General features: G+C 37.2%; 1 long non-coding RNA gene across 1 annotated transcript in view; it reads right to left on the minus strand.

The window, feature by feature from the left end:
- Positions 1–6,029: 6,029 nt before the first annotated feature.
- Positions 6,030–21,551, minus strand: part of LOC309643215 — a 113,594-nt gene continuing 98,072 nt past the window's right edge. The window contains exon 3 of the long non-coding RNA XR_014253624.1: positions 6,030–6,255. This is a non-coding gene — a long non-coding RNA (uncharacterized lncRNA). The remainder of the gene's footprint in view (positions 6,256–21,551) is intronic.

Here is a 21,551-nt window from a genome sequence, read left to right on the forward strand (position 1 = left end):
TTTGTTTGTTGGAAGATTTTTAATCACAGTTTCAATTTCAGTGCTTGTGATTGGTCTGTTTACATTTTCTATTTCTTACGGGTTCAGTCTTGGAAGTTTGTGCTTTTCTAAGAATTTGTCCATTTCTTCCAGGTTGTCCTTTTTTTTTTTTGAAAATTTTAAGTTTTATTTTCACTTCTTTTTGTCATTAGGCTATATCCCACTGGGAATATACAGCTAAATTACTGCATTTTATTTATTTATTTATTTATTTATGGCTGTGTTGGGTCTTCGTGTCTGTGCGAGGGCTTTCTCTATTTGTGGCAAGTGGGGGCCACTCTTCATTGCGGTTCACGGGCCTCTCACTATCGCGGCCTCTCCCTTTGTGGAGCACAGGCTCCAGGCACGCAGGCTCAGTAATTGTGGCTCACGGGCCTAGTTGCTCCGCAGCATGTGGGATCTTCCCAAACCAGGGCTTGAACCCGTGTCCCCTGCATTGGCAGGCAGATTCTCAACCACTTCACCACCAGGGAAGCCCAGGTTGTTCATTTTATTGGCATTTAAAGCTTGTGTTTCCTTATTTATTTTCAGTCTGGATGATCTGTCCATTGGTGAAAGTGGGGTGTTAAAGTCCCCTACTATGATTGTGTTACTCTCAATTTCCCCTTTTATGGCTGTTAGCATTTGCCTTATGTATTGAGGTGCTCCTATGTTGGGTGCATAAATATTTACAATTGTTATATCTTCTTTCTTGGATTGATCCCTTGATCATTATGTAGTGTCCTTCTTTGTCTCTTGTAATAGTCTTTATTTTAAAGTCTATTTTGATATGAGAATTGCTACTCCAGCTTTCTTTTGATTTCCATTTGCATGGAATATCTTTTTCCATCCCCGCACTTTCAGTCTGTATGTGTCCCTAGGCCTGAAGTGGGTCTCTTTTAGACAGCCTATATACGGGTCTTGTTTTTTGTATCTATTCAGCCAGTCTATGTCTTATGGTTGGAGCACTTAATCCATTTACATTTAAGGTAGTTATCAATATGTATGTTCCTGTTGCCATTTTCTTAATGGTTTTGGGTTTGTTATTGTAGGTCTTTTCCTTCTCTTGTGTTTCCTGCCTAGAGAAGTTCCCTTAGTATTTGTTGTAAACCTGGTTTGGTGGTGCTGAATTCTCTTAACTTTTGCTTGCCTGATTTTTCCTTCAAATCTGAACAAGGGCTTTGCTGGGTAGAGTATTCTTGGTTGTGGGTTTTTCCTTTTCATCATTTTAAATATATCATGTCACTCCCTTCTGGCCTGCAGAATTTCTGCTGAAAGATCAGCTCTTAACCTTATGGAGATTCCCTTGTATGTTATTTGTTGTTTTTCCCTTGCTGCTTTTAATATTTTTTCTTTGTATTTAATTTTTGATAGTTTGATTAATATGTGTCTTGGTGTGTTTCTTCTTGGATTTATCCTGTATGGGACTCTCTGCATTTCCTGGATTTGATTGACTATTTCCTTTCCCATATTAGGGAAGTTTTCAACTATAATCTCTTCACATATTTTCTCAGACCCTTTCTTTTTCTCTTCTTCTTCTGGAACCTGTATAATTCGAATGTTGGTGTGTTTAATGTTGTCCCAGAGGTCTCTGAGACGGTCCTCAATTCTTTTCATTCTTTTTTCTTTATTCTGCTCTTTGGTAGTTATTTCCACTATTTTATCTTCCAGGTCACTTATCCGTTCTTCTGCCTCAGTTATTCTGCTATTGATTCCTTCTAGAGATTTTAAAATTTCATTTATTGTGTTGTTCATCATTGTTTGTTTGCTCTTTAGTTCTTCTAGGTCCTTGTTAAACGTTTCTTGTATTTTCTCCATTCTATTTCCAAGATTTTGGATCATCTTTACTATCATTACTCTGAATTCTTTTTCTGATAGACTGCCTATTTCCTCTTTGTTTGGTCTGGTGGGTTTTTACCTTGCTCCTTCATCTGCTGTGTGTTTCTCCGTCTTCTCATTTTGCTTAAATTACTGTGTTTGGGGCCTCCTTTTCACAGGCTGAAAGTTCGTAGTTCCCGTTGCTTTTGGTGTCTGCCCTCAGTGGCTAAGTTTGGTTCAGTGGGTTGTGTAGGTTTCCTGGTGGAGGGGACTGGTGCCTGTGTTATGGTGGATGAGCCTGGGTCTTGTCTTTCTGGTGGGCAGGACCGCGTCTGGTGGTGTGTTTTGGGGTGTCTGTGACATTATGATTTTAGGCAGCCTCTCTGCTAATAGGTGGGGTTGTGTCCCTGTCTTGCTAGTTGTTTGGCATAGGGTGTCCAGCACTGTAGCTTGCTGGTCATTGAGTGGAGCTGGGTCTTAGCGTTGAGATGGAGATCTCTGGGAGAGCTTTCATTGTTTGATATTACATGGAGCTGGGAGGTCTCTGGTGTACCAATGTCCTGAACTCAGCTCTCCCACCTCAGAGGCACAGGCCTGACAGCCGGTCAGAGCACCAGGACCCTGTCAGCCACACAGCTCAGAAAAAAAGGGAGAAAAAAAAAATAAAGTTATTAAAATAAAAAAATATTAAAAATAAACAAATTAAAAAGTAATAAAAAAAAAAAGAAAAAAAAAGGACAGACAGAACCCTGGGACAAATGGTAAAAGCAAAGCTATACAGGCAAAATCACACAAAGAAACATACATATACACACTCACAAAAAGAGAAAAAGGAAAAAATATATCTATATTTAAAAAAAAAAAGGAAGAGAGCAACCAAATCAATAAACAAATCTACCAATGATAATAAACTCTAAATACTAAACTAAGATAAACATAAAACCAGAAACAAATTAGATGCAGAAAGCAAACCCCAAGTCTACAGTTCCTCCCAAAGTCCACCACTTCAATTTGGGATGATTCGTTGTCTATTCAGGTATTCCACAGATGCAGGGTACATCAAGTTGATTGTGGAGATTCAATCCACTGCTTGTGAGGCTGCTGGGAGAGACTTCCCTTTCTCTTCTTTGTTCACACAGCTCCCAGGGTTCAGCTTTGGATTTGGCCCCGCCTCTGCGTGTAGGTCACCTGGGGGCATCTGCTCCCCCCTTAGACAGGATGGGGTTAAAGTAGCAGCTGATTCGGGGGCTCTGGCTCACTCAGGCCAGGGGGAGGGAGGGGTACAGAATGCGGGGTGAGCCTGTGGTGGCAGAGGCCGGCATGACATTGCAACAGCCTGAGGCGTGCCGTGTGTTCTCCTGGGGACGTTGTCCCTAGATCACGGGACCCTGGCAGTGGCAGGCTGCACAGGCTCCTGGGAGGGGAGGTGTGGTTAGTGACCTGTGCTTGCACACAGGCTTCTTGGTGGCTGCAGCAGGAGCCTTAGCATCTCATGCCCATCTCTGGTGTCCGCACTGATAACCATGGCTCGTGCCTGTCTCTGGAGCTCGTTTAGGCGGTGCTCTGAATCCCCTCTCCTTGCGTACCCCGAAACAACAGTCTGTTGCCTCTTAGGCAGGTCCAGACTTTTTCCCGGACACCCTCCCAGCTAGCTGTGGTGCACTAGCCCCCTTCAGGCTGTATTCACACAGCCAACCCCAGTCCTCTCCCTGGCATCTGACCTCCGAAGCCAAAGCCTCAGCTCTCAGCCCCCACCCGCCCCCGTGGGTGAGCAGACAAGTCTCTCAGGCTGGTGAGTGCTCGTTGGCACTGATCCTCTGTATGGGAATCTGTCTGCTTTGCCCTCTGCAGCCCTGTTGCTGCACTCTCCTCCATGGCTCCGAAGCTTCCCCCCGACCACCCTCCGTCTCTGCCAAGGAAGGGGCTTCATAGTGTGTGGAAACTTTTCCTCCTTCACAGCTCCCTCCCAGAGGTGCAGGTCCTGTCCCTATTCTTTTGTCTCTGTTTTTTCTTTTTTCTTTTACCCTACCCAGGTACGTGGGGAGTTTCTTGCTTTTTGGGAAGTCTGAGGTCTTCTGCCAGCATTCAGTAGGTGTTCTGTAGTTTCTCCACATGTAGATGTATTTCTGATATATTTGTGGGGAGGAAAGTGATCTCCACGGCTCACTCCTCTGCCATCTTGAAGGTCTCTTTATAATTTCAAACTTCTTAAATTTGCTAAGATTTGTTTTGTGTCCTATCATATGCTCTACCCTGGAGAATGTTACATGTACAATTGAGAAGTGTATTTTGCTACTGTTGGATGGAATGCTCTATATATGTCTGTTACGTTCACTTGATCTAAAGTGTGGTTCAACTCCAACGTTTTCTTGTTAATTTTCTGTCTGGATGATCTATCCATTGCTGACAGTGCAGTACAGAAGTCCCCTACTATTGTGTTTGTTTGTTTTGGTTTTTGTGTTTGTTTTTTGCCTGCATCGGACAGCTTGTGGGATCTTATTTCCCTGACCAGGGATGGAACCCATACCACCTGCAGTGGAAGCGTGGAGGCCTAACCACTGGACTGCCAGGGAATTCCCTCCCCTACTATTGTGATATTGTTTTCTATTTCTCCCTTCTTTTTCATTCAGCCAGCCAATCTGTGACTTTTCGGTGATAAATTGAATCCATTTATATTTAGAGTGATTTTGATATGTAAGGACTAACTACTGCCATCTTATTGTTTTTCTTATGGTTGGTTCACATCTCTTGTTTCTTTTCCCCTCTGTTTCTGCCTACATTTATACATTGGTGGTTTCCCATGGTGGTATGCTCTGCCTCCCTGTTTTTTTGCGTTTCATGAATCTACTCTACATTTTTGCTTTTGGTTACCATGAGGGGTTATAGAAAACATCTCCTTGATAAATTGCTATCAGCATAAAATGTAGTTTTATCTTTATTCACCTATAAAGTCTCCATCCTTTTACTCCTCTCCATTTATATAACTGATATCAAAATTTGCCTCTTTATGTTGTATATTTGTTAACAAATTATAACTGTAGTTATTAATATTCTTTTTTAACCTTTATACTATATACTTAAGATACCATTCTAATATAGAAAAAGTTTTCAGATTCTAACTAATTTTACCTTTATCAGATTGTTGTGTACTTTCATATGTTTTCATGTTATTAATTAGCATCTTTTTATTTCAATTCAAGGAACTCCTTTCGGAATTTCCTGCATGGCAGATCTAATGTTGCTGAACTCCCTTAGCTTTTGTTTAGGAAAACCTTTATTTCTCCATCTATCAAGGATAATTTGGCCAGATAAAGTATTCCTGGGTGAAAATGTTCATTTTCAGCACTTTGAATATGTCATTCCACTCTCCCCTGGTATGTAGAATTTCTGCTGAGAAATCCACTGATAGCCTAATAGGGGTTCTTTTGTAGGTTACATTTTTTTTCCTGGCTGCCTGGTGAGCTAGGGTAGGGTAGGTTTGACAACTCCTTTGGATCCACAGTCTTTTCTGAGGTCTTATTTATTTTTGGATGCACAGGTAGGCTAGAAACCTCCAGGATCCATTGGTGTAATGTGCGGAGGCACTTTTGTTTTGTTATGGACATTTAATTTTTTGCTTAAAAAAGGAGAGGGAAAATGATTTATGCCACATGATGCTGACATTAGTCTTTTGGAATGCCAATTTCTTTGACCAATCATTCTCTGGTAGATAGCCCAGGGTAGGGGTTTTGTGAAATGCTGCTGCAGAGTGCCCTTTGGTTAAGCTTCAAAACAATCTTCCTTCATCAGGATCTTCTCGGGAGTGAGCCTGTTTTATTCAAATTTGTGGTGTGAGCCCATGCCTTCTATTTATGCCATGTGGAAACCTTCAAACTCTAATGGAATCTATTTTTACTTTATGGATACACCTAATGTCATGCTGAATTGCACACAGGGTGTGATATATGTATATTAGAAAGGGTAACTATCAGTGAACTAGGTATTGATACCAACCACTAACAGTCCATAATGTAACATGGAAAGAAAAAGGGAAGCAAAAAGAAAAGCCATCAATGAAAGGAAAATGTAACAAGTTTAAATTTTTAAGAAAATATAAAATATGGTTTATGAAATTAAACTTGTATTTTTATAAACTTTAAAATGTTGATAATCATGTCCGGTTCTCTGTACATAGAATACCAACTTTTAAAAAATTAATTAATTTATTTGTTTGTTTATTTTTGGCTGCATTGGGTCTTTGTTGTTGGGTCTTCGTTGCTGCACGCGGGTTTTCTCTAGTTGCGGCGAGCGGGGGCTACTCTTCGTTGTGGTACGTGGGCTTCTCATTGCAGTGGCTTTTCTTGTTACAGAGCTCGGGCTCTAGGCACGTGAGCTTCAGTAGTTGTGGCATGCAGGCTCAGTAGTTGTGGTGCACAGGCTCTGGAAAATTAGAAAAATAACATGGTGTGTATACTTTTGCCCCAGAGAACTGATAAACTCAAGTTACATGTACTAAGATGAATACAAGGAAACATATCCAGAATCAGTTGGGGATAGGACTAATTACACCAGGGACTAAATGTATTCCATTAGATTACAGTAATGCTAGGGGTGTGTGGGGGTGTGTTTGTGTGTGTTTAAGTATCAGAATTAGCCCCTGCTTTAACTAAAGGAAACATTATTAGTTTAAATAAAAGTAATGTCCTCTGGGAGGGGGAAGGGTAAGCTGGGACGAAGTCAGAGAGTGGCATTGACATATATATTCTACCAAATGTAAAATAGATAGCTAGTGGGAAGCAGCTGCATAGCACAGGGAGATCAGCTTGGTGCTTTGTGACCACCTAGAGGGGGGGATAGGGAGGGTAGGAGAGGGACGCAAGAAGGAGGGGATATGGGGATATATGTATACGTATAGGTGATTCACTTTGTTATACAGCAGAAACTAACACAACATTGTAAAGCAATTGTACTCCAATAAAGATGTTAAAAAAAAATTTTTTTTTAAAAAGTAATGTCCTCTGGAACCAGTAGGTCACTCTCCGAACTTAGTTTTCAGCTGGGGCTTGTTTAAATGATGCTTTACAGCACAGCAAGTCCTGTGGGTGGGAGGCCTCTAAGCAGGTTGTAATAAACGTTTTTAATGGAAAATTTGAGGCCCCTCTATTAAGAAAAGAGAGATGTTTGTGTAAGTGGTGTGTTGAGGAGCTGCATGATGGAAAATCTTCTCATTGTTTACTTTTTGCCAACATTTTGGGTTCTTTTAAAGCACTTTATTTAGGTATGCTTGACATGTAATTATATATTCAATGTATTCAATGAAATAAGATTGGAGATAAGTATACATCCATGGAACTATCACCACCATCAAGTATATAAACATCAATCACCTCCCAAAGTTTCCTTCCCCACACTTTTTTTTTTTTTTGGGTAAGAACACTTATCATAAGATCTACTTCTTAGCGAGTTTTAAGTATACAATACAGTACTGTTAGCTTAAACACTCTGTTTAATAGATCTCCAGAACTTATATATGTGAAACTTTGTACCTTTTAACCATCACCTCACCTCCTCATTTCTCACTATCCCTATTCCCTGGCAACTACCATTCGACTCTGTTTCTTACGTGTTTGACTATTTTAGATTCCATTTAACTAAGATCATGCAGCATTTGTCTTTCTGTATCTGGCTTATGTTCACCTAGCATCATGCCCTCCAGTTCCATCCAAGTTGTTGCAAATGGCAGGATTCTCCTGTTTTTTTAGGCTTAATAATCCATTTTATGTATATACTACATTTCTTTATCCACTTATCAATGAGAATTTAAGTAGTTTCTGTCTTGGCTATTGTGAATAATGATGCAATGAACATGGGAACAGATATCTCTTCAAGATCCTGACTTCAATTCTTTTAAATACTCAGAAGTGATATTGATAGATCATATAACAGTTTTTTTTTAATGTTTTGAAGAAACTGTTTTTTCCTAAAGGTTTTACTAATTTACATTTCCACTAACAGTATACAAAGTTTCCCTGTCCACCACCATCATTATCTTTGCTTTCTGATAATAGCCATTCTAACAGGTGTGAGTTGATCTCCTGTTTGTGTGTGTGTGTGTGTTCCTGTTGATTAGTGATGTTGAGTATCTTTTCACATACCTGCTGTCCATTTGCATGTCTCCTCTGAGAAATACCTACTGAGGTCTTTTGCCCATTTTTAAACTGGGTTAAATGTTTTCTTTCGTTTAGCTGTTGAGTTGTATGAGTTCATTACGTATTTTGGATATTAACCCCTTATCAGATACATTGTTTGCAAACATTTTCTCCCATTCCATAGATTGCCTTTTCCTTTTCCGATTATTTCTTTTGCTGTGCAGAGTATTTCTAGTTTAATGTAGTCCCACTTTACTTTTGCTTTCTTTGCCTGAGAGTTTAGCAACATAACCAAAAAATCATAGCCAAAACCAACGTCAAGGAACTTTTTCTGTATGTTTTTCCTAGGAGTTTTATGGTTCAGGTCTTATGTTTTAAGCCTTTAATCCATTTCAGATGATTTTGTGAATGGTGTAAGTTAAGTGTCCACTTTCATTCTTTTGTATGTGGATATCCAGTCTTTCCAACACCATTTATTGAAGAGACTATCCTGTCCCCATTGTGTATTCTCGGCACCCTTGTGAAATATTAGTTGACCATATATGTAAGGGTTTATTTCTAGGCTCTCTATTCTGTTCCAATGGTCTATGTGACTATTTTTATGACAGTATCACACTTTAAAAAATTTTCTATAACTTTGTTACACACTGAAACTAACACAACATTGTAAATCAATTACACTTCAATTTTTAAAAAAATATGTTAAAAAATTACTATAGCTTTGCAATATAATTTGAAATCAGGAAGTGTGATGCCCTTGACTTCGGTTCTTTCTCAAGTTTGCTTTGGCTGTTTGGAGTGTTTTACAGTTTCATATAAAGATTTAGGATTTTTCTATGGATGTGAAAAATGCCACTGTAATATTGAAAGGGATTGCTTTGATCTGTAAATCACTTTTGGATAGCAGGGACATTTTAACAATATTCTGTCAATCCAAGAACTCAGGGTAACTTTTCATTTACTTGTATCCTCCTAAAACGTTGTATAGTTTTCAGTTTACAGATCTTTCACCTCCTTGGTTAAATGTATTCCTATGTAGTTTATTCTAGTTAAAGTTATTGTAACTGAGAAAGATTTCTTACATTATTTTTTATAATGTACATTTTAGTGTATAGAAACACAACTTATTTCTGTATGTTGATTTTCTATTCTGCAATTTTACCAAATTCATTCATTAGATCTGTTTTTGGTGGAGTCTTGGGTTTTTTCTTCATAAAAGATCATGTCATCTGCAAACAGACAGTTTTACTTCTTCTGTTCTGATCTGAATGCCTTTTATTCCTTTTTTCTTGCCTAACTTCTCTAGCTAGGACTTCCAGTACTATATTGAACAGAAGTGGCTAGAGTGAGCATCTTATCTTGTTCATGATCTTAGAGGAAAAGCTTTCAGCTTTTCACTGTCGAGTATAATGTTAGCTGTAGGCTTGTTATACAAAACCTTTATTATGTTGAGGTACACTCCTTATATGCCTAATTTCTTCAGAGTTTGTATCATTAAAGGATCTTGCATTTTGTCAAATACTTCATCTGTATCTATTGTTATAATATATTCTTCATTCTGTTAATATTTACTTACAAATGTCAATCCATCCTTGCGTTCCAGGCATGAATCCCTCTTGATCATAGTATACAATCCTTTTAATGTGCTGCTGAATTAGGTTTGCTAGTATTTGGAAGATTTTTGTGTCTATGTTCATTAGGGCCTATAATTTTCCTTTGTTGTCCTTATATGGCTTTGGTATTAGGGTAATGCAGGCCTCTTAACATGATTGTGGAAGAGTTCCTTCTCAATTTTTGAAGACTTTGAAAAGGATTGGTATTAATTCTTCTTTAAATGTTTGGTAGAACTCACCACTCTAGCCATCTGGTCCTGGGATTTTTCTTTGTTGGGAGGTTTTTGACTAATGATTCAACCACCTTATTCTTTATTGGTCTGTTCAGACTTAGTTTTCATGACTCAGTATTAACAGGTTTCCAGGAATTTATCCATCTCTTCATTGTCCATTTCAATAAATTATTTCAATTTGTTGGAATATATTTTTTATTGTAGTCCCTTATGACCGTCTGTATTTCTGTGGTATCAGTTGTAATTTCTCCTTTTGTTTATAATTTTGAGTATTCCCTTTTTTAGTTAGTCCAGCTAAATGTTATTTTTGTCTATCTTTTTAAAAAGCCAACTTTAAATTTTGTTGATCTTTTCTATTTTTCTAGTCTTTATTTCATTTATTTCTCCTTTGTTATTATTTCCTACCTTCTGCTAACTTTGGACTTAGTTTATATTTTTCTAGTTTCTTAAGGTGTAAAGTTTTTTTTTTTAGTAAAAGTATTTGGGTTTTTTCTTAAAGTGTCTATGATTATAAACTTTCCTCTTAGAATTGCTTTTGTTGCATTCTATAAGTTTTGGTATGTTGTGTTTTCATTCTCATTCATTACAAGATACTTTGCAATTTCCCTTTTGATTTTTCTCTAACCCAGTGGTTGTTCAAGAGTATGCTGTTCAATTTTAACCTACTGTGAATTTTCAGTTTTTCCTTGTTATTCATTTCTAGTTTCATACCATTGTAGTTGAAGTTATTCTGTATAATATAAATCTTTTGAAATTTGTTAAGACTTATTTTATGGCTTAACATATGATCTATGCTGGAGAATGTCCTGTGTGTGCTTGAGAATGTGTATTGATATTGTTGCATGGATGTTCTGTATAGTTTGTTAGGTCCATTTTGTCTATAGTGTTGCTCAAGTCCATTTTTTTCCTCATTATTCTGTCTGAATGATCTATCCATTGTTGAAACTGATGTATTTAAAGTCCCCTACTATTATTGTATTGCTGCCTATTTCTCCCTTCAGTTCTGTTAATATTTACTTTATATATTTTGGTACTCAGCTATTTGGTGTTTATACCCTCATGATGAATTGGCCCCATTATCATAAATATAATGAACTTCTTTGTCTCTTGTGACAAAGTTTTTGACTCACACTCTATTTTATCCAATATAATTATGACTACCCTGCTCTCTTATTAACATTTGCTTGGAATAACTTTTTATGTTCCTTCACTTTCCCCTGGATGTGTCCTTTAAGCTGTGGTTTTTTTTTTTTTAAACCCATTCAGTCATTGTTTGTTAAGGTTGGAGAATTTAATCCATTTACATTAAATAATTATTGATAGATATGGACTTATTTCTTTCATTTTGTTCATTATTTTCTTATTTTTTTTCCTCCTGTTTTGTTGTTCCTTTGTTCCTTTCTTGCCAGCAGGTCTAGGGGTGATGAATTCCCTCAGTTTTTATTTGTCTGAGAAAGACATTATCTCTTTCCTTTGAAAAGATTATTTTCTGGGTATAGTCTTCTTGGTTGAAAAAATTTTCTTTCAGTACTTTGAGTATATCATGCCACTTTCTCCTAGACTGCAAGGTTTTGCTGAAAAATTTCTGATAGTATTATGGGGGTTCTCCTATATATGACATGTAGCTTTTCTATTACTACTTTCAAAATTCTCTGTCCTTGACTTTTGACAATTTGATTATAATATGTCTCGGTGTAATCCTCTTTGGGTTGATTCTATCTGGGGTCATTTGAGCTTCATTAGTCTGGTTGTCCATTTTTCCTCCCAAGATTTGGGAAATTTTCAACCATTTTCCCTTTAAATAAACATCTCCTTTTTCTCTCTCTGGGACTCCCATAATGTACAGCAGTTCTTTGGTGGTATTCCATAAATCATGCAAGATTTCTTTTCTTTATTCTCTTTTTCTCCTCTGCTTGGATGATTTCAAATGACTTGTCTTCAAGTTCACAGATTTTTTTCTTCTGCTTGATTGAGTCTGCTATTGAATCTCTCTATTGCATTTTTCATTTTATTTATTATATTCGTCAGCTTCAGAATTTCTGTTTGGTTCATGTTATAACTTCTCTTTGAATTTCTCATTTGGTTCACATTGTTTTCCTGATTCCATTGAGCAGTCTGTGTTTTCTTAAAATTTACTGAGCTCCTTTAAAACAGTTATTCTGAAGGTGTTGCAAAGCAGTTTATAGATCTCCATTTCTTTGGGGTCAGTTAGTGGAAACTTAATGTGTTTTTCTGGTAGTGTCATATTTCCCTGATTTGTGCGTGTGTGTGTGTGTGTGTGTGCGCGTGTGTGTGTGTGTGTGTATGTGTTACTTGGAGGGTCCCCTCATACAGACATGATAGTCCAGTTTCAGTGCAGAAAGACCTTCACTTATGATTGGGTGTGAGGGAACCAGATGCGTGGGGTGCAGCAGCTCCAGGCCCAAAGAGGGGCACATTGGTGACTCTCACTCCTGGGGAGGTGCAGCAGTTAGACTCTGGGCATCTCCATCAGCTGGCATCAGCACTGGCAAAGACTTCACTGGTCCTGACTGAGGGAGGCTGAGGGTGTCCATGGTGATGACTAGGGCTTTTAAGTCCTTGGTGGCAAAGGATACTGAGAGTCTCCTTTTCTCCTTCTCCCTGCACGGGGAAGTCACTGTGGAAGGGACCTGTCTTTGCACTGGGGTCTGGGCACATGCATGCACTGACCTAGGCAGCACCAGGACTGCAGTGGATGGGTGTGGTGGCCCAGGCCCCAGGTATGCACAGTAGTGACTCCAGCTCTCAGGAGAGTGCCCCAGTGAGGACTACAGGGAATTACATTGGCTCATGTCAGTATCGTGAAGGCTTATGGGAGTCCTCAGTGGCAAAAGCTGTGGGTGTCCGCAGTGATGCCATGGGTTACTGGAGGCCTATGTCATAAAGGCTCTTTCAGTCCTCCTGCTCTCCTTTTCCCTCAAATGAGGAAGTAGTGGCTGAGGGGAATCCCTCATGGCACTGAGCAATACCAGCATGGAAGATGGGTTGATGCTCGTAGAGTGCTTCCTACACTTTTTATATAACTATCCTCAATTTTTGTGCTTCATTGGTCTGTTGCAGCTTTTTAATTGTAATCCAGAGCTCTCCAAGAGATATTTTTGACATACAAGAGGTATTTTTTGACCTACATAGTTATATTGTTTTCATGGGAGTATGAGGGTTAGGACCTCCTGGTCTGACATCTTGCTGACATCATTCTCTTTAATCATAATTAAGTTTCATGCCTTATCGTTATAAGATCTGTGTCATAACTGAATCTTGTTGTGTTGCTTGCTTTGTCTCTTCAGCTTGGTTTCTTGCCTTTGGGTATGCCCTGTTACATTTGGTTGAAAGACAAACATGTTCTATCAGATAATAGAAACTGATAAGTTCTCACACCTGATTTATGTTAATTATATTAAACTGTCTATGAGTTTGGCTTTGTTCATGTTTCCTGCAGCCTTAGGTTCCACAAACTCCAAATTCACCCAGTGTTTTGTTTTGTTTTGTTTCTGTCTCCCCTCTTGACTTTGAGCTTCTTCAAGTACTCCTCTTTAGAAAGTGTCAGTTTTTTGCAGCTCTTTCAGCTGTAATCCACTATTGTTATACTGAAGCCCTGTTGATGTGGTGGTAAGATGAATAGGGGGAGGCACCCTATTATCTAATTAAATCCTTTCTTTTGTGTCTGTGACCTTCACAAGCATTTCTTCCTGTATAGCCCTCTACCCCTTAGGTGAGATAGGGATGCTAGCATCTAGAGTGAGAAAATACCTTTTTCTCAATTGGGATAAAGTTCTGGCAAAGTCTTTTACCCTGGAGTATAGACCTTTGTATGGAGAAGATTCTGGGTATATATCACTTTCCAGAGCCATGAGAGGATCTTTCTCTGGTCTTTACTCTGAAAACCTGATGTGTTTCCCTAAGGTACAGCCCATGACTATGTGGGATCTTGCCTAAGACTATGGCATCTAGGAGTTTCTCACTCTCATTTTAGCTCACACACAGCTCCAGAAATTCCTCAACATTATCATTTAAGTGTTCCTACCAGTTTATAATTCCAGTAATAAATATGCTTCATAGATATGCTCCAAGTAAGCATATCTTGGCTGTAATTCTGGATCTATCTTTCTGTCAAGATTGAGATTCTGGTTGCTCTGAATACTCAGTTCTCTGATGGGTACAACGAAGTTGTTGATTATCAGTTTGACTGCCTTTTTTTTCTTGTGGTTACTTCCAAGTTCTTTACTTGGTGGTTCTGAAATCAGAAGTCTTCTGTTTCTTCAAGTATTTTTTGTCTGCATTAGTATTGTTCATCTCCTTCTGTGACTCCAATGACATGAATATTAGACTTTTGATAATTTACCACATGTCCCTTAGGCTCTGTTCATTTTTTTTTAGTCTTTTTACTGTTTGTTCAGATTGGATAATTCTTGGTAAACCATCTGCAAGTTAATTGACTCTTTCCTCTGCTATTTCCATTCCTTCCCTCCAGTGAATATTTTTATTTCTGTTATTGCATATTTTCCCCTGGATTAGAGATATCAGGTCATGATTTCTATTTATACTCAATTTGACTAAGTAGTGCTAGTTTGCATTTCAGAATGTCTATACCAATCTACATTTCCACCAGAAGTATATGAGGATTCCTATATCCCCATATGTCTACCAACACAGGGTACTACAGATTTCTTATTTTCGCAAATCTAATAGGTATAAAGTATTATCTTTTTATTTTAATAAATATTCTTTCTTTTTGCCCTTTCCAAATTAAGATATAATTTACATACAATAAAATGAATATACTTAACCAAACAGTTTGTTTTGACATACATGTACACTTATGTAAGAAGGTCAGGCTCAATAATTAGAACATTTTTATCACCTCAGAAAGTTTCCTTAACCTTTTCCAGTTAATTCCCCATCCAGGGCAACCACAGTTATGATTTTTTTATTGGAATATAGTTGATATATAATGTTGTGTTAGTTTCAGGTATACAGGTATAAAGTGAATCAGTTATTCTTTTCCCATATAGGTCATTACAGAGTATTGAGTAGAGTTCCCTGTGTGATACAGTAGGTCTTTATTAGTTATCTATTTTATATATAGTAGAGTATATATGTCAATCCTAGTCTTCCAATTTATCCCTCCTCCCTGCTTTCCTCTTGGTAACCATAGGTTTGTTTTCTACATCTGTGGCTCTATTTCTATTTTGTAAATAAGTTCATTTGTTCCATTTTTCAGATATAAGTGATATCATATGATATTTGTCTTTCTGTGTGATTTACTTCACTCAGTATGACAATCTCTACGTCCATCCATGTTGCTGCAAATGACATTATTTCATTCTTTTTTATGGCTGAGTAATAGTCTATTGTACATATGTACCACATCTTCTTTATCCACTCCTCTGTTGATGGACATTTAGGTTGCTTCCACGTCTTGGCTATTGTAAATCATGCTGCAATGAACACTGGGTTGCAGGTATCTTTTCAAATTATGGTTTTCTCCAGATATATGCCCAGGAGTGGGATTGCTGGATTATATATAGTAGTTCTATATTTAGTTTTTTAAGGAACCTCCATACTGTCCTCCATAATGGCTGAACCAATTTAGATTTCCACCAATAGTGTAGGAGGGTTCCCTTTTCTCCATACCCTCTCCGGCATTTATTGTTTTGTAGATTTTTTGATGATGGTCATTCTGACCAGTGTGAGGTGATACCTCATTGTAGTTTTGATTTGCATTTCTCTAATAACTAGTGATGTTGAGCATCTTTTCATGTGCTTTCTGGCAATCTGTATGTCTTCGTTGGAGAAGTGTCTATTTAGCTCTTCCACCCACTGTTATGATTTTTATCACCACAGATTTATTTAGCCTGTACTTCAACTTTATGCAAATAGAATCTTGCATTGTTCTTTGTGTGTAAGGCTTTTTTGCTTAATATAAGGTTTCTAAGATCCATCTAAATTGATATATTTATCTGTATTCATTGCTTTTGATTTTGGAGTATTCTGCACAGTTTGCTTACCCATTCATCTGTTGATGGACATTTAGGTTTTATCCAGTGTGGGGTATTATGGATGATGTACAGTCTTTTCACATTTTCATTTTTTATAGGCATCTTCATAGGTTCATAGTGAAAGTGTACATTTAACTTTGGGATAATTTCTTGTAAAGTTTTTCAGAGTGGTTGTAACACTTCATACTCTCAAAAGAAATGTGTGAGAGCCCCAGATGCTCTACACCCTCATCAACACTTGGTATTGTCAGTCTTTCTAATTTGGGCTATTCTATAAGCAGGAAGCAGAATTTCATTGTGGTTTTATTTTCACTTTTCCTAATAATGTTGAGAACTTTCCATGTGCATATTAGCAGTTTGTATATCTTATTCATGAAGTATGTGTTCAAGTTTTAATGTTTCACTGGTTTTACCTATTTATTACTGATTTGAAGTAGTAATTATATATTCTGAAGACATGCCCTTATTAAGATATATAATCACAAATATTTTCTCCTAGTCAGTGGCTTGCCTTTTCATTTTATTAACATTGTATTTTCATGATCAGAAATTTTAAATCTTGATAAAGTAAATTTATGCAGATTTTCTTTATTGTTAGTACATTAGTGTCCTGTTAAAAAAAATTCTTTGAGTACTCCAAGGTCACAAAAATATTCTTTTATGTTTAATTCTACATTATGTTGTTTTAGCCTTTAATTTTATGATCCATCTCAAATTAATTTGTTTACAGTCTGAAATATGGTCAAAGCTAATTTTTTTTTTTCTCAAATGGATATCTAGTTAACTCAACAGGTAATTGAAAAGAATTTTCTTTTCCTGCTGAATTACATTGGTGACACTGTCAAAAATCAACTGGCCATGTGTATTTCTGGGCTTTGTATTATGTTACATTAATCCATATGTCTATGTTTACAAGTACACCAGACTGACTTGATTACAACAAACTTAAAAGACTGGAAATCAGGTGGTGTAAGACCTCTGACTTTTAAAGATTCTTTTGACAATGCTGAGATTTTAAATTTTCTATGTACTTTTTAGAACAGGCTTGCTAATTTTTATTAGAAAGGCTGTTCGGATTTTATTCATTGAATCAATAAACCAGTTTGAAGAGTATTGACATCTTAACAGTATTGAGTCTTCCAATATGTAACCCTGGTATATTTCTCCACTTATTTAGATTGTCTTTAATTTCTCTTAACAATGCCTTGTAAATTTCAGCATCCAGCTTTGTTTTTAGAGTGACACTGGCCTCATAAAGTAAGTTAAAATACTCCTTTCTCATCTATTTCATGAAAGAGTTTTTATAAGACTGTTGTTTATTTCTTAAAACTTTTGATAGATTTCACTGGTAGAAGGATCTTATCCTAGAATTTTACTTGTAGGAAGTTTATAAAAGCAATATTTCTTATTGGTATAGGCCAATTCAGATTTCTTTTTCATCTTCTCTCAGTTTTCATAAGTTGGGTTTTCACAGAATTTATCTATTTCATTTAAGTTGCTGGATTTAATGACATGGAGTTGTTCAGATTACTCTTGTTTTTTTAGTTTCTGTACAATAATTAATGGTTCTTGTTTTATTCCTGATATTAGTAATGTTTTTGTCTTTTTTCTCAATCAATCTTGGTAGTCTTATAAATTTTACTAAACTTTTAAAGAGCCTACTTTTCTTTGATTTTCTGTTCATTTTGTATTTCATTGATCTCTGGTTTATCTCTACTTCCTTTGGTTTTATTTCATACTTGAAGTTCTTTTTCTATTTATCTTCTTTGTTTTTACACCTTTATTTCTCCTTTCTTATTTTGTATTGAATGAGCACAAAATTTTTTCTTAGCACTTTGAACATTATAAACATTCATACAAAGTTGCAAGAATTTATGATTGAGGAGGAGGAAAGATGGCGGAATAGAAGGATGTGAGCTCACCCTTTCCTGTGGAAACACCAAAATCACAACTAACTGCTGAACAACCATTGACAAAAAAAAGGCTGGAACCTACCAAAAAAGATACCCTACGTCCAAAGACAAAGAGGAAGCCACAGCAAGATGGTAGGAGGGGTGCAATCACGATAAAATCAAATTCCATACACGCCAGGTGGGCAACCCACAAACTGGAAGATAATTACACCACAAAAGTTCTCCCACAGGAGTGATGTTCTGAGCCCCACGTTGGCTTCCCAGCCTGTGGGTCTGGCAACAGGAGGAGGAGCCACCAGAGTCTGGCTTTGAAGGCCAGCTGGGTTTGACAGCAGGAATTCCACAGGACTGGGGGAAATAGAAACTCCACTCTTGGAGGGTGCACATGAGGTCTTGTGCACAATCAGAACCCAGAGAAAAAAGCAGTGACCTCATAAGAGATTGGGCTGGACTTACCTGTTAGTGTTGGAGGGTCCCCTGTGGAGGTGGGGGGGCAGCTATGGCTCACTGTGGGGACAAGGACACTGGAGATTCACATTATAGGGGTCTCAGAAGGAGAAGAGAAAGAACCTGAGAAAATATTTGAAGAGATAATAGCTGAAAACTTCCCTAACACGGAATAAGGGAACAGTCATCCAAGTCCAGGAAGCACAGAGAGTCCCAGGCAGGATGAACCCAAGGATGAACGTGCCGAGACACATAGTAATCAAACTGACAAAAATTAAAGACAAAGAGAAAATATTAAAAGCAACAAGGGAAAAACAACAAATACATAGAAAGGAACTCCCACAAGGTTATCAGCTGATTTCTCAGCAGAAACTCTGCAGGACAGAAGGGAGTGGCACAATATATTTAAAGCAATGAAAGAGAAAAGCCTACAAACAAGAATACTCTACCCAGCAAGGCTCTCATTCATATTTCATGGAGAAATCAAATGCTTTACAAGCAAAAGCTAAGAGAATTCAGCACCACCAGACCAGCTTTGCAACAAATGCTAAAGGAACTTCTCTAGGCAGAAAAGGTAATAACTATAAATTTAAAAATCATGAATGTAAGAGCTCACCAGTAAAGACAAACATACAGTAAAGGTAGGAAATCATCTGCCCATATATATGATATCAAAACCAGGTACTGTGAGAAGAGGAGAGCGCAAATGCATGATATTGGAAATGCATTTGAAACTAAAAGACCAGCAACTTAAAACAACCTTGTTTATGTACAGACTGCCATATCAGAACCTCATGGTAACCACAATCTACAGTAGATACACACAAAAAAGAAAAAGGAATCCAAACACAACACTAAAGTTGGTCATCAAATCACAAGAGAAGAGAACAAAAGAGGCAGGGAAGAAAAAACACCAACAAAAACAAATCCAAAACAATGAACAAAATGGCAATTAAAAACATATATATCGATAATTACCTTAAATGTAAATGGATTAAATGCTCCACCCAAAAGACATAGACTGGCTGAATGGATACAAAAACAAGATCTGTATATATGCTGTCTACAAGAGACCCACTTCAAATCAAGGGACACACACAGACTGAAAGGAAAGTATGGAAAAAGGTAGTCCATGCAAATGGAAGTCAAAAGAAAGCTGGAGTAGCAACACTCAGACAAAATAGGCTTTAAAATAACGACTATTACGGGACTGTCCTGGCAGTCCAGTGGTTAAGACCCCATGCTTCCAATGCAGGGGGCAGGGGTTCCATCCTTGGTCAGGGAACTAGGATCCCACATGCCACACAGCACAGCCAAAAAATAAAATGAACGTTTTAAAAAAAATAAAGACTGTTACAAGAGACAAAGAAGGACACTACATAATGATCAAGGGATCAATCCAAGAAGATATAACAATTGTAAATATATATGCATGCAACATAGGAGCACTTCAATTTATAAGGCAAATACTAACAACCATAAAAGGAGAAATCATCAGTAACACGATAATACTGGGGAACTTTAACACCCCACTTTCATCAATGGACAGATCATCCAGACAGAAAATCAGTAAGGAAACACAGGCCTTAAATGACACATTACACCACATGGACTTAATTGATATTTATAGAGCACTCCATCCCGAAGCAGCAGAATACACTTTCTTCTCTAATGCACATGGAACGTTCTCCCCAATTGATCACATGCTGGACCACAAAGCGAACCTTCCCAAATTTAAGAAAATTGAAATCATATCAAGCATCTTTTCCGACCACAGTGCTATGAGATTAGAAATTAACTACAAGAAAAACACTGCTAAAAACACAAAGGCATGGAGGCTAAACAATATGCTACTAAACAACCAATGGATCACTGAAGAAATCAAAGAGGATATCAAAAAATACCTAGAGACAAAAGAAAATGAAAGCACAATGATCCAAAACCTATGGGATGCAGCAAAAACTTTTCTAAGAGGGAAGTTTATAGCAATACAATCTTACATCAGGAAATAAGAAAAATCTAAAATAAACAACCTGACCTTACACCTAAAGGAACTAGAGAAAGAAGAACAAACAAAACCCAAAGTTAGTAGAAGGAAAGAAATCATAAAGACCAGAGCTGAAATAAATGAAATAGAAATGAAGAAAACAATAGCAAAGATCAATAAAACTAAAAGCTGGTTCTTTGAAAAGAAACAAAATTGATAAACCTTTAGTGAGACACATCAAGAAAAAGAGGGAGAGGGCTCAAATCAATAAAATTAGAAACGAAAAAGGAGAAGTTACAATGGACACCGCAGAAATACACAGGATCTTAAGAGGCTACTACAAGCAACTATATACCAATAAAATGGACAACCTAGAAGAAATGGACAAATTCTTAGAAAGGTACACTCTCCCAAGACTGAACCAGGAAGAAATAGAAAATATGAACATACCAATCACAAGTACTAAAATTGAAACTGTGATTTATAAACTTTCAACAAACAAAAGTCCAGGACCAGATGGCTTCACTGGCAAATTCTATCAAACATTTAGAGAAGAGTTAAAACCTATCCATCTGAACCTATTCCAAAAAAATCTGAGGAAGGAACATGCTCAAACTCATTCTGAGGCCACCATCACTCTGATACCAAAACCAAAGATTCACTGATGAACAAAGACAAAAATCCTCAACAAACTCCTAGCACACCAAAGCCAACAATACATTAAAAGGATCATACACCATGATCAAGTGGGATTTATCCCAGGAATGCAAGGATTTTTCAATATCCACAAATCAATCAGTGTGATATACCATATCAACAAATTGAAGAATAAAAACCATATGATCATTTCAATAGATGCAGAAAAAGCTTTTGACAAAATTCAATACCCATTTATCATAAAAACTCTCCAGAAAGTGGGCATAGAGGGAAACTACCTCAACCTAATAAAGGCCATATATGACAAACCTAAAGCTAACATCATACTCAATGATGAAAAGCTGAAAGCATTTCCTCTAAGATCAGGAACAAGACAAGGATGTCCTCCCTTGCCACTTTTATTCAACATAGTTTTGGAAGTCCTAGCCATGGCAATCAGAGAAGAAAAAGAAATAAAGGGAATCCAAATTGGAAAAGAAGTAAAACTGTCACTGTTTGCAGATGACATGATACTATACATAGAAAATCCTAAAGATGCCACCAGAAAACTTCTAGCGCTCATCAGTGAATTGGGTAAAGTTGCTGGATACAAAATTAATGTATAGAAATCTGCTGCATTTCTATACACTGACACTGAAATGTCAAAAGAGAAATTACGGAAATGATCCCATTTACCATCACATCAAAAAGAATAAAATACCTAGGAATAAACTTACC

This window comes from Balaenoptera physalus (assembly GCF_965194825.1).
Source record: "Balaenoptera physalus genome assembly, chromosome: 14".
Classification (NCBI taxonomy): domain Eukaryota; kingdom Metazoa; phylum Chordata; class Mammalia; order Artiodactyla; family Balaenopteridae; genus Balaenoptera; species Balaenoptera physalus.